We start from the raw sequence: 14,154 nt of genomic DNA, 5'->3' as shown, positions 1-14,154 counted from the left end.
TCTGTCTCCTGACCTTGACTACAGGAGGCTGAAGGAATCTGTGACATGGCCCAGTGTTTTGGAGGGAAGCTTTATCTCTAGGAAGAAGCAAAGGAACAACTACAGTGGCCAGCACGGATTTTGTGCCCGGTGTTTCTGACTTCACTGGGCTGAGCGTCCTGTCCACCGCTCCAGTCTGTGCAGCGATTAATAAAATGTTTCTCTCTGTTGTGCTAAGTCACACAGGATACTTGTTTTGCCCCCGCCCTCATGTTTGTTTTCCATTTCTAAGTAATCGGTATTGAGAACTCCTGTCAAGTATTAACAAGAGTTGGCAAAGCCCATCAAGGAAGTCCTCATTGTGCCAGACTTTCACTAAGGCTTTGCCCAGTTGAACACAGGCCTTGCTTAACCTTTCTGGTATATTTATTTGTTCTAAGATGTTTCTGTGCAAAGTGAGTTTGAGACTTTTTATGTAATGATATGAAATAAATTCACTTCGTTTCTATTCAATTAAACGAAATTGCTTAGATTTCTAAGCCTTGATCTGTGTATAATGAGAATATAATACGCATTTCATAGAATTATAATAATTATACAGGGGCCAAGGGCAGGTGGCCCCCAAATGTGCCATTCTGGCATATTGATTATATTCAATAAAAGTGCAGGAAAGACACCCTCCTCCGTCCCCCTGAAGGCAGAAAATAAATCTTCCACTTAGAAGGTAACCTCTTTGTCCCAGGAGCATCCTTATCAGCAGAGATGGAAAATATAGAACCCAGAAGCCTGTACTAACAACCCTGTTACTTTTTACTAGTTTAGCCAAATTCTGTTTAGAATTCCTTACTCACTGAAGCTTTCGAAGTTAAGTCTTCTTTGTCCCATCATCCGCTCAGAGATTTATTGTCTCTTTGTCGGAAAATTATAAAAACTGCCTGCCTTGATCATTTCTTTAGAACCCAATTTCATTATTGGGCCTCACGCACACTTAACAAAACTTTGTGTTTTTCTCCCGTTTATGTGTCTCCTGCAAATTCAATTCTCAGTCCAGCCGGAAGACCTTGAGAGTGGAGAAGAATTTTTCCTCCCCTTCAGTTACAACTCAAACCATGAAAGCATCTAACACAATTCTGGACTCGTGGCACACATTCATCTGAGTGTCAGCAAGGCCCATGGGGGGAATGTAGGGTTGACATGGTCGCCACTTCTCCCCTAAATACCTCCCAATCTGCCTAGTGAGAGAGATGGCGTGGCAGCGTGACAAAGTCAAGCACCTAGATAGTAAATCTAACTTTAGATGGGGACTGTGTTACTAAAAGCAACTGAGCCTCATTGATTTTATTATTTATATAAAGACCATGTTTGTGCCAGTCAATTATGCTAGGCATCTAGGACACAGAACGAAATTCCTGCCCTATGCACGTAAGCCTACTATTACGCCCGTATTTGTCATCTATGAAACCGACGGAACACTACGGGCTGCCTCAGTTTTGCTGTGCCTTCAAACAAAATGGCTTTGTGCAAGCACTGTCTGTAAAGTGATTTCTCCCCAAATGCTCACTGATCACCTGCTTTGTGCATGAGAGGCCGAAGACGTGCAAGGACACTCAATACTCACCCCTGCCAGTGAGCTGCAACTCTAAGAAGGTAGGGGGTAGAAATGAAAATGAGTAATTTCTGTAGGATGAGCTAAAGTACAAAATGTACCAGAGGATCAGGTAAAAGAACGTCTAGTGTTGTTTAAAGGGGCTGTAGCATGGAATACTTGGCAAAGGTTTTCGGTATTTGAGCAGAGCTTGAAGGCACGTTTGCTTGAGGGATTAAGGGGTGAGAGGTATTATGGGCAGAGGAAACATGAAGAGTGTGTGTGTGTGTGTGTGTGTGTGTGTGTGTGTGTGTGTGTCTAAAGACAGAGTGGTAGAGTTAAAGAGGAAAAGATTTGCTTTGTTCATTATTTGTTTAGTTTTTGGACTATCTTTTCACTACATTTAACAGGTGTCTTGTCGATTTTAGGAAAAATTTTTAAAAAATGAAATCAATCTCGGGGTGCCTGGGTGGCTCAGTCGGTTGAGCGTCCGATTTCAGCTCAGGTCATGATCTCACAGTTTGTGGGTTTGAGCCCTGCATCAGGCTCTGTGCTGACAGCTCAGGGCCTGGGGCCTGCTTCGGATTCTGTGTCTCCCTGTCTTTCTGCCCCTCCCCCGCTCATGCTCTGTCTCTCTCTCCCAAAAATGAATAAACATTAAAAAAATTAAAATAAAATAAAATCAATCTCTTATTGCATTTAAACTTATCAGTCATGAGGACTCTTTACAATGGACATAATGTTACATCGTGCAACTATCTCTATGAAATGGGTTTCATCTCTACTCCCTCTCTGCCTCTCTTTTTTCAATTTGAACATTATTTGGAGATGTTTTTTAGCTTCTCAGAATCGTTCTTCTTTATTTATTAAGTTTTTATTTCAATTCCACTATAGGTAACATACAGTAATATATTAGTTTCAGGTGTGCAATGGAGTGATGCAACAGTTCCGTACAGGCCTTTATTCTCTTATTTGACAAATATTTAGAGAGTGCTTAAGATGTCAGACGCTTTATCAAATGTTGGAGTAAATAAGAGATAAATAAAACACTGCTTTCTATCAGTCCGCTGTCCAGTGCCAAGAAAAATAAATGATTGCTATGGAGTATTGTACTTGTCAATACTTCTTAAATTACGGGGGGTGTCTGGCTGGCTCACTTGGTACAGCATAGGACTCTTGATCTCAGGGTCGTGAGTTCAATCAAGGTCCACATCAGGTGTGGCGCTTACATAAAGACAAAACAAAACAAAAACAAAAACCCGTAAAAATACGTTTTAAGTTACAAGAGACAGAAACTCAGCTAAGACTAGCTTTGACGAAGAGAGAGTGCCAGAGACAGAGATGGACAGAGAGAAAGGAATGCATTGGTCTACATAAAAGGACAGAAATGAGGATGTTTTCAGAAAAAAACTGGATCCAGCATCTTGAAGATCAGGAATCTCTTTCACTATCCAGTCTTCAGGGGTTGTATGAATTCTCTCCAACTGCGTTAGAGCAAGATTACAAGAGATAAAACTAATAACTTCCATCAATCTCCAATTTGAAAAGCCCAGGGGATATCTCTGATTAGCTGATTTGGGGTAGATGGATGGATCATACATCAACCATTGTAGCCAAGGGAGAACGTTTCTCCTGAGGTCAAGGGCCTCTCCATACAGACGCCGGAGATAGCTACAGAATTTCCCTATTTCGAAGGGAATGAGACATGGGTCTTCTTAGGAGCATGGTGAGGAAGAGAATGATTAGGGGTGAGAGGAGGGTCAAGGAGGTGGTTTTTAAGTTGAACTTTAAGATTCCTTGAGACTTAGCCATCGGGGGCGCCTGGGTGACTCAGTCAGTTAAGCATCCAACTTCAGCTCAGGTCATGATCTCAAGGCTCATGAGTTCGAGCCTCGCATCGGGCTCTGTGCTTTCAGCTCAGGGTCTGGATCCTGCTGCGGATTCTGTGTCTCCCTCTCTCTCTGCCCCTCTTCCACTCACACTCTGTCTCTCTCTCTCTCTCAAAACTAAACATTAAAAAATATTTATAATAAAAAAAGAGGGGAAAAAAAGACTGAGCCATAAGAGGGAGGGTAGGCTGGCGTGGGTGTTGGGATTTAGGAAGAGGTGCAGATTTATATGGAAGTGCATGGGAGGATGCAACCATAGTGAGCTATGACCATCGTACTTGGATGGAAAATGGGAGAACCAAGAAGAGTGTGCACCCAGACAAGGTGAGCAATTCTGTGATAAAGTATAGTGGTGCTTTACTAATGTGTCTCCCCCCAACAAACGCAGGATGAAGAGAAGACGGTAGTGTTAATGATACGGTTTTTTATTTTCACCATCTGAATTATGTAAGGTCAAAGAATTTTACTAAGTAAATTCATCTCAAGTCTTAATTATGTTTAATGGTAAAGCCTTGATCTTAAACAGCAGAATTAATAACAGAAGAAATCTTATTAATATTAATAATGGTTTGTTTCAGGCCTGCTCTGCATAGGATTTAAAAAATTCCATTAGGTGTTTTCATCCAAATTTCATTCTAATATTCCCCGACGTCTCTGGACCCAGCAGTTCAGAGCTTGGTATTGACAATAGCTCAGAAAATTCTTGCAACTGCCTTGATGCTGGACCACACCTCAACACGTATTTGGATTAGAATCCCTTTCTCATATTCTGCTCTGGTAACTCTTGTCCATTTTTTAAGTTCAACTCTACTTTTACCACCCCTGTGATTTTTTTTTTCTCATCTTCCTCCAAACCTCAGGGAGAATAGATGGCCTTGCCTACCCCATACTTCCAAAGTAGTACTTAATACAATGGATTCTAGCACATTCTCAATATATTTTATTATTAGACTAGCTCTTCCTCGACATTCATGCAATATTTATTCATCTCTGTATCTTTAGTATTTGGGACAGGGCCTGGAATACATTTTCTCAATATGTCCTTTTTTTTTTTCTTTTGGCAATAGATCGACGAAGGAATGGACGCACAAATGAATAAGGCTTGTTCTGATTCAAATGCTTTACAAAATAATCTATTTCTGAATCACATAGTTTCAGCACCCTCACTGTCTACTGCCAATATCCCCACTGTAGCTGATGTGCTGAAGGGTTTGGGCAGGGAAAAATGAGAAATAATATTGTATCTCCTTACCTGGAAAAATCAGTTAAAAATATCGATATTAGATGGATGTCTTGAGGGTCACATGAGATAACCCTTAGCAATCAGCTTTTAGGACAATAACTTGCCAATAATAGGTGTTTAATAAATATTGAATATACCTGTATAGGAAAATCTGTCTTAAACATTTTTTCTCTTTAGCAATGCTTTTCAAAACTTGAGTGTCTGAATTTTTGTTTTTGAAATTTATATAATAAATGAGTTTAGATCATTTTAGATCTTCTAGATTTTAGATGAAAGGCTTGTGTTTTTCTCTACACTTTAGTCTGTTTTAACCTCAGGTTTACATTTTTAAACATGAAAGGACGCATTCTAGAGTGGGGGTCACTATTCTATAGCAGCCCCATCTAAGTGTTGTTTTCTTTAGACTGTATTATCTATAGTTCTCTCTGATAAGCTAAAATTGGAAGTGTCAATGAACTCAAAACCCATCCTTTATTTCCTCGTTTAAAGGTGAACGTTTCCAACCTCAGATTCTGAGGTACACAAAATGAAAACTTAAATTGTTTAATTGACCTGATTTCCTGTTGTGCAATCTGTTATCTTGTCTTTTAAAAGTAATAGTGCTTAATGTGAGGGTTTTAGAAAGCATAAATTAGTTTAAAAACAAAATTAAAAAAATAGATTATTCACTAAGCAGTGTTCAATAATTTTACTTTGGTATAGTTCCTTCGATTATTTTTTCTACAAAATACTTCACAAACATAATTCAATAGTTTTTTATTAAATGGCTGCTATGTAGGTACTCGGAACACATTAGTAAACAGAACGGACACAAATCCTTGCCTCTTGGGACCCTAAATGTTACTGGGGAGAGATCTAGTAAACATTTTGTATATGTAAATTATATAACATATTACAATGGAAGTGCTATGGAAACACGCACATACACGCAAATGGAAAAGCTTAGGCTGCAATTTTAGGTAGGTTACTCTGGGGAGATGTCACTGAGAAGTATTTGCACAACGATTTGAACGGGATGATGAAGTTAACATTGTGGATATTTTGAGGAATGGTACCCAGGCATTAGGACGAACAACCAATGCATGTGCCCAAGACACAGCATCTAGGGAATTCAAGCAGGATCACATAGATAAGTGTGAAAGTCAGTAAAAGTAGGTAACAGGACATGAAGTAAGAGACAGTGGAGGCCAGATAATGTAGGCTTTGTGAGAGTTGGGTTTTTACTCTGAAAGAAAAGAGGTGTTTGGGTTCGTAACAGGATCCTCCCGGATGCTGTGTTGAGAAAAGGTGGTAAGAAGGCCAGCAGTGAGATCAGTGAAGCCGTTGTCATAATTCAGGCAGGAGATGTTATTGGCCGAGACCAGGATGCAAACGCTGTTTTGCATCCTGCCATTCAGCATTTCCTCAGATCACATCATCACAGGTCTCTGCAAACACAAACTTTAATTGTTAACTTTAATTGTTATAAAACGTTCCGCCCTGAAGAGTGTATTGTGATTCACTTTAGTAACCCAGGATTCAGAAAACAGAAGGCTAACCAACCTGGGATCTAAAAAGATGATCCTAACTAGTGTTTCTAAGCACAGTCTACTGACTGGTGAAGACAGTTTAGCCTACTACCCACTGGCTCCTTGGCAACTATTGTGATGTGGCTCCTCTCCTCCTATAGCCTCCATAAACCGTCTCTCTTCTTCATTTCTGAGGTGTGCAATAGATCATTTAGATAGTTTAGTAATCTGAAGATGTAATAGTGTTGGGAAAACACGTCAAGCCAAATTCCTTTGTCTGTATGCTAACGAGAGTGAGTTCAGGCACTAAATTACTGTCCTGAGATTGAGAAATTTTCAAAGACACAAGCGTACCTCATGTCCAGTCCATGGCTCAAAAGAGAAAATGCACACAACCAGGGAAGAGAACTAAGGAAACTGCTGGTACTGAAAAGTATACGTCACTAATCTCTGCTCTGTCAAAGCTAGTTGTGTATAGGCAGCTTCTAAAGTGGTTCCTAATGATCTCTGCCTCTGGTGCCTGTGGCTTTAGAATCCCTTTCCCTTCAGTAAATTGTTTCTAATCAACGGAATACCCTTACACTGAGAGGATGTAACTTGTGATTAGATTCCAAGAGGTAAATCAAGCTGCCACATTGTGACCTGTACCCACATGAAAGGAACTGACTCAGTTCAATGATCAGCAAGAAACTGTGGCCTCAGTCCAACAACTTGAAAAACCAGAATCCTATGAACAGCCAAATAAGCATAGAATTGGACCCTTCCCCAGTCAAGAATTCGGATGATACCATCCCTGACCAACACATTTATTGCAGACCTCAGAGATCGTGAAGCAGGGGTCCAGCTAAGTCATGCCTGAATTCTTGATCCACCGACACCGTGAGATGACATCTGAGTGCTGCTTGAAGCTGCTAAGTTCTGTGGGAGGTTTAACGAACCAATAGATAATGGATACTTTCCATTTCCTTATGCTATTTTCTGAAGTTGTGACACTTAAGAAAATTACCCGTTAATTACAGTAAGTATGCATTATATCTTTAAACACTGAAGCAAAAACTGTTAAGAAGAGTCTGACATATTCAAGTTTACTCTTTCAAAAACAACACTCGTTATTAAGAATAAAATTCTTTGAGTCTATTTACATACTTTATAGTAAAACACCACAGGTAATGAATTTTAAGGCAATAAAAGAATAAAAGTGTTTTATATGGTGTTGAAATCTAAAATATTTCTCACAAAAGAGGTAGCAGACTCCTGCAATCAATAAAAAGTTGGAGTCTGAAGATGTGGCATGCTCTTTGGGACACAAGTGATGCAAACAGACTCTGGCTAGGTAAAAAAGAAAAAAAAAAAGAAAAAAATTTTGTTAGGTAAGAAATTAGGTAGCAACTAGAATCGAAAACAGCAGCACCTGGGTGGCACAGTTGGTTACGTGTCCAACTTCAGCTCAGGTCATGATCTCACGGTTCATGACTGTTCAAGCCCCACGTCAGCCTCTGTGCTGACAGCTTGGAGCTTGGAACCTGCTTCGCATTCTGTGTCTCCCCCTCTCTCTCTCTCTGCCCCTCCCTGCTCGTGCTCTTTCTCTCTCTCTTTCTCTCTCAAGAATAAACAAACATTACATTTTTTTAAAATAGTGCTGAATTACCCTCTGAAAAGGCATCAATCAAGACAGAACAAAGAAGTCAGGAGCAGAACTTTATGGTTCTTCTCTCTTGGAGCTACCACTGAAATGTCAGCTCCATAAACTCCTAGGTCTCTCTGTCTATAAGTCACATTTCAGTATCTCCAGGGAGAAAATCTAATTGGAGGGAAGGAAAAGGAGGGCATTTGACCTAAGCAGAGCTTCTGAGGGCCACTCCTTCAGAAGGAGGGGCCAAACAAACACCAAGAACAATGCCTGACACAGCAGTCACCAAATTCATATTGCTGAGTGAATCATAGAGTTGGCTCTCAAAAAAAATGAATAAATAAGAAGACAGTCTTCAAGTGCTATTTACAATTTTAACATTGTGACTGGCAGAATAATGGTCCCCTAAAGATGCACACATCCTAACCCTTAGAACCTGTGAATGTGTCACCTTCCGTGGCAAAATATGACTTTCCTGTGTATATGACTAAATTAAGGATCTTGAAGAAGAGAGATTATCCTGGATTATCCAAGTGGGCCCAGTGTCATCACAAAGATGCCTTAGGGAGAGGCAGGAATGTCAGATTCAGAGAAGATGTGAGGATAGAAACAGAGGTCACAGTGATGCAGGGTTATTGTGAAATCCTTTCTAAAGGCTCTTCCAATTCTGGGTAGATGGAAAAGTGACAGTAAGCAAGTTCCTGAACTTCTCTCTCAGCTTCTGCCCTCTCATCTTTAAAAAGCTAGAGTAGGGGCGCCTGGGTGGCGCAGTCGGTTAAGCGTCCGATTTCAGCCAGGTCACCATCTCGCAGTCCGTGAGTTCGAGCCCCGCGTCGGGCTCTGGGCTGATGGCTCAGAGCCTGGAGCCTGTTTCCGATTCTGTGTCTCCCTCTCTCTCTGCCCCTCCCCCGTTCATGCTCTGTCTCTCTCTGTCCCCAAATTAAATAAACATTGAAAAAAAAAATTAAAAAAAAAAAAAGCTAGAGTAAGAATCTACTGCAGGGGGTAATTATTAGAAGCAAGTGTGACCACCCAAGGACACGTTTTGAAAATGTATAAAGAGATGCGATATATATGTACACACACACACACACACACACACACACACACACACACACTGGACTACTACTCAGTGATGAAAAAGAATGAAATCTTGCCCTTTGCAACAACGTGGATGGAACTAGAGGGTATTATGCTAAGCAAAATAAGTCAGTCAGAGAAAGACAGATACCATATGATTTCACTCATATGTGGCATTTAAGAAACAAAACTGATGAACATAGGGCAAGGGAAGGAAAAATATGGTAAAAACAGAGAGGGAGGCAAACCATAAGAGACTCTTAAATACAGAGAACAAACTGAGGGTTGCTGGGAGGGGTGTTGGGTGGGGGGTGGGTTAAATTGGTGACAGGCGTTAAGGAGGGCACTTGTTGGGATGAGCACTGGGTATCGTATGTAAGAGATGAATCACTGAGTTCTACTCCTGAAGCCAAGACTACACTGTATGTTAACCAACTTGAATTGAAATAAAAAATAAAAAATATAATAAAAAATAAAAATTGAAATGAAAAAATAAAAGCATGTGTGGTACATGCTCCACAAACACCAGTGATTTTTCACAAGACCATTGGAGAACACCAAACAATGAATAATCTTAAAGTAATATCCGTGATAATCTGAACGACCTTAACGATATTTTAGAACAGGGCCTCCCTCCCAGCCCATGAAGAAAGCCAAGTTGTTTCCCTACACGGGCGTACATTCAAGAAGTTGAGTGCTGTAAGCATACCATCCTCTTTTAAACCATTCTGGCTGCTGCCCCTTGCTCTGGTGCGACCTTCTAATATGCAGCCGTGGAGACGTCCTCTGCGAGCTCGAAGGTGATTTACGTGCACTCTTCTGCAAGGCTGTGTGTGTTTCCTGTGGTGGCCAGTGTTCTTTCCTCTCTACTTACCCTCGCCAGAACTCTCAAATCCTTTCTTCTACCTCTCTCCACCCCCAGTTTCCTCCCAAAGCATGCTCCCCCTATACTAGATTACGTTCCGTCTTCAGTAAAGAGATGTGACTGGTGGTTTGTGACCCCTTCCAAAAGTTAAGTGCCTGGGTTCCTGCAGGGCCATGAAATCTATGACAAGCCAATCTTGCAGAGCTAGAACGACATGTTGACATATGCACTGTGAAACCCCTCGCGCAGTGCCTAGCACAGAGCAAGCAATGAATAATGAATGTTATTATTTGTATTATTATTATTACTACTGTCACCTTTACAACCCTTGGAGCAGTCTGTCTGCACAGCTAGACTGTGAGAGAAGCCACTGCATCTCATTTATCTTTGGATCTGTCCCAGTGCTCAGCACAGGGCCTGGAGCTCACACAATAGATGTTTGCTAAATGTGCAGCCTCAAGACAACTCCCTCTGGGTACGTCTCAAAGATCTCCTTTGCACAACATGCCCACATCTGCCTACAGGGCAACAATCGGCAGAACAACAGCCTGGGTGCAGCAGGCTGTTAATGACCTGTCTCCAAGGAAATACTGCCCAGCACTAAAATGACTCACCACCAAAAGGTGCGTTTTATGGTGTCATTTTTCTTCTGTGATATTTTGTGCTGCATTAAATTTTATCCATAACAATTGAGATTCTAAATCCAGGCTTAAAGGCAGAAGGCCAGGGAGGGGGCTCTCATTATGGTGATATGGGGAGCAATGACTGCATTCAGCAGTGAAAGGAGAATTCTGCTTCAGTGTCAACGGCTGGCTGGTAATTAACTAGGAGCACGCTTCTTCCTTGCCCCGGGTGAAACAGGCAAATTCTAAGTCAAGATGCTGGGCTGGAGAGAAGATAGAATAAATGTGCCTCCAGCTCTCTCACCTGTCATATTAGCAAGTCACATCTGTAACAAGTCAGAGCCCCTTCTTAGTGGAGATGGAACAAGTTTGTACTTTCTTGTTGCATCATTCATTCATCTTACCTACATAGAGACATTCACCCCCAATTAAACCCATCCCTTGCCCTTGGCCAAAGTCCACATCGTTCCCATGAGTCTTTGGGACTGCACCAAACATAACTGGCAAACTCCATATGCCCCTTCCTTCCTGTTCATATTGAAGGCCTAGATCAGCCCACAGGTCGTTTCTGCAGCCCTGAGGATGCAGGAGGGACAGGCCATTTCTTCCCAACCGTTGCATTCCAGAACATCTCTTCCCACAAAAAGACTCTCAAGTTGCAAATCATTTCACTCACTCAATCATTTCTGTATGTACTGCAAATAGTACACCTATTTGCAACCTAGAGGAACATTTTCAACTCCTTGGAGATTTCAGCCCCTGCCATGATGATGTCCCTTCTCCAAGACTGCTCTTGTTAGTAAGTCACAGTGATTTATATCGATAATTATTATTGATCTATGTTGGTAAGTATGCCCATTGATAATTATTTTGATAATTTGGCTTCCAAATTCTCAACCCATCTTGCAATGATCTCGTTTTGCACATTGAGGAACTCATACCCATGGTCACTCCCCAGACCTTGTATTACCAGTAACTGCCTCACTTCTCTTATCCCAAGTGAAGGTTCTACTGGTCTAGTCTTCCCATACCTCCAGTCTGATGAAAACAATTATTTGTCCCTGCAGAAACCTTTCTCCTATTGATTTTCCCACATGTCCACTGCCCTTAGTCTCATGGTGGCCTCACAGTGGCCTCAAGTTATTCTGTATTCAGAGCTTGGATTTCATGGTCCTTCATTAAAATCACATTTTCTAACAAACTTTCAGCACCCTGCCCCTTTCCCTTTATCAGACTCATGTGGGATCATTTTTGACCTTGGTCAAGCTCAACTTTAGCTCCTCTGGACCTCCACCTGGCCAGCTAGTGGCTAGTGGCTAGTGTCCAAAAAAAAAAAAAAAACCACAAAACAAAGAAACAAAACTAGGGCTGGACAGTAGTTAAAGGAGTAAAAACAGATTTTGTGGAGGAAGAATTAGAATAGAGGGGAAAAATATAACTCCGTACAGAAGTGGGCTCAATTCTGAAAACCCCAAGAACAAGTGAGGATTTATAGCCAAAGAGCAGAGTGAGTGCATGATAAATTACAAGAGGAGACATCACAAGTAGGGGGATTCCTTCTAAACAGACCTGACCTAAGAGGATCCTTGCTGAAGGCAGACCAGGGGAATCAGACCACCTGTGAAATGGGGAGAAATGAGGAACTTGATCAGATATTGATCAGCTATTGATGGATTCTCACTAAACTGAGGGGGTGAGGGATTCTCACTAAATCGACTTAGCAGGACTCTTGCTAAAAATGGTCTATGCCAGCCCGAGGACGAGGCCCAAGGTCCAGGCCTAGTCTAGAACAACACTTCAAAGACCCTGGCCGTTTGGTCCAGAAGACAGTTTTGTCATCCGAAAAATTCAATATATGCTGAGTGGACTAAACTTAAAAATAGCAATCATTAAATTAGTTAGAAAGGAAGATAAAGATAATGAAGAGCTATATCCAATGCAGTATGAGGAGGAATCATTAACGCTACTGATACTGTTCATATTAGATGCCAGGCACTTATTCTAAGTGATTTGTACATATTCACTCTTTAATTTATATATTTGATTTATAGATAAGGAAACTGAGGTAAAGACCTACCCTCTGAGAACTGAGAGATTAATAAAAAAAAATTAGCTGGTAAGGGCAAATACCAATTAGCAACGTAAGGCTTAATTCTCCCTGTTGAAAATATAGAAGAGATTTCCCCAACCCCCCTCCCCCACCACACACACCTTTTCTTAGAGGGTTTACTTTAGAAAATGTGTAATCACAGGTTCTTTCTCTGTCTCTGAAATGTATGTAAATCTTTTCAAAAACAAAGTAAGCTCTTTGCCAGCTTTATAACCCAGGCATATCTTTCTCAAGGACTTGGGTAGTATCTCTCTGAAATGCAATAATCAGGGGCACTTTGGTGGCTCAGTCAGTTAAGCGGCTGACTTTGGCTCAGGTCATGTTCTCGCAGTCCATGAGTTCCAGCCCCATGTTGGGCTCTGTACTGACAGCTCAGAGCCTGGAGCCCGCTTTGGATTCTGTGTACCCCCCTCTCGCTTCCCCTCCCTGACTCGTGCTCTGTCTTGCTCTGTCTCTAAAAAATAAATAAATGTTTAAAAAACTGAAATGTATGGGGCGCCTGGGTGGTGCAGTCGGTTAAGCGTCCGACTTCAGCCAGGTCACAATCTTGCAGTCCGTGAGTTCGAGCCCCGCGTCAGGCTCTGGGCTGATGGCTCAGAGCCTGGAGCCTGTTTCCGATTCTGTGTCTCCCTCTCTCTCTGCCCCTCCCTCGTTCATGCTCTGTCTCTCTCTGTCCCAAAAATAAATAAACGTTGAAAAAAAAATTAAAAAAAAAAAAACAACTGAAATGTAATCATCAAAAAAGATAAAAAGCCTAATTTCCTGCTCCTATGAGGATAGAGAGCTAACTTCCAACTTCCATGGAGCCTAGCTCCAGGTTGAAAAATCACTTCTTGTCGTAAAGATACGAGAAGTGTATCTTTCTTTCCCTTTGGACAAAGCCAATTGGCTAACACCCATTGTCAACCCAACCACCAAGTGAATTTAGGATAAACCATGTGTGACAGATGGTACCATCAAGTCCTTTGACTTAGGGACTAGTCATTATCTTTCTTGTGAACATGTACACAATGGGTTGTATCTACCTGAGTACAGAAAAAGATGAGATTTCTTTCTACCTTTACATTCTCCTACTGGAATGTCTGTGTTGTGCATTATGTTCTGGTTTAATGCTTTCCAACAATAAAACTGCTTTCTTTCTCTTGTACTTTTGTGGAGAATTTTTCTGGGTTGTGCTTTGTTTGTTTTGTTTGCTTTTTAAATTGTATTTCCCAAAAAGTACCAGAATGGGGCAGGTTAGGATGAATGAGATTAACGGCGAACACTGAACATAATTCTACATTTACCCCTGAGGAATACAAGGAATGGGGGGTAGAGTAGTTTTGATTTTTTACTTTATGTATATACCCATTGATTGATTCTTTGTAAGGAGAACATGTATTGTACATTCTAGAACATGATGCAAAAAGTCAGAATCTGCTAATGCCAATTACAGCACATTCAGAGACCCCATAAAGGACCCCATAGCCTGCTGACTGCATGTTCTCTTTTCTTTTTCATATTTTGAAACTATGCATATCCTTTAATGATGTATGTGAGAACTCTTCTGCTGTAACAAATTACCACAAATCTGGTGACTGAAAACAACACAAATTCATTACTTTACATCTGGATGTCAGAAGTATAAACTGGGTTGACAAGG

At 41.1% G+C, this 14,154-nt stretch overlaps 1 long non-coding RNA gene across 1 annotated transcript in view; it reads right to left on the bottom strand.

The window, feature by feature from the left end:
* Positions 1–3,535: 3,535 nt before the first annotated feature.
* Positions 3,536–14,154, bottom strand: part of LOC123383035 — a 246,614-nt gene continuing 235,995 nt past the window's right edge. The window contains exon 3 of the long non-coding RNA XR_006592252.1: positions 3,536–6,123. This is a non-coding gene — a long non-coding RNA (uncharacterized LOC123383035). The remainder of the gene's footprint in view (positions 6,124–14,154) is intronic.

This window comes from Felis catus, chromosome F2 (assembly GCF_018350175.1).
Source record: "Felis catus isolate Fca126 chromosome F2, F.catus_Fca126_mat1.0, whole genome shotgun sequence".
NCBI lineage: Eukaryota > Metazoa > Chordata > Mammalia > Carnivora > Felidae > Felis > Felis catus.
Note: the sequence above shows the minus strand (reverse complement) of the source record. Positions and strands in the feature narration are given on the sequence as shown.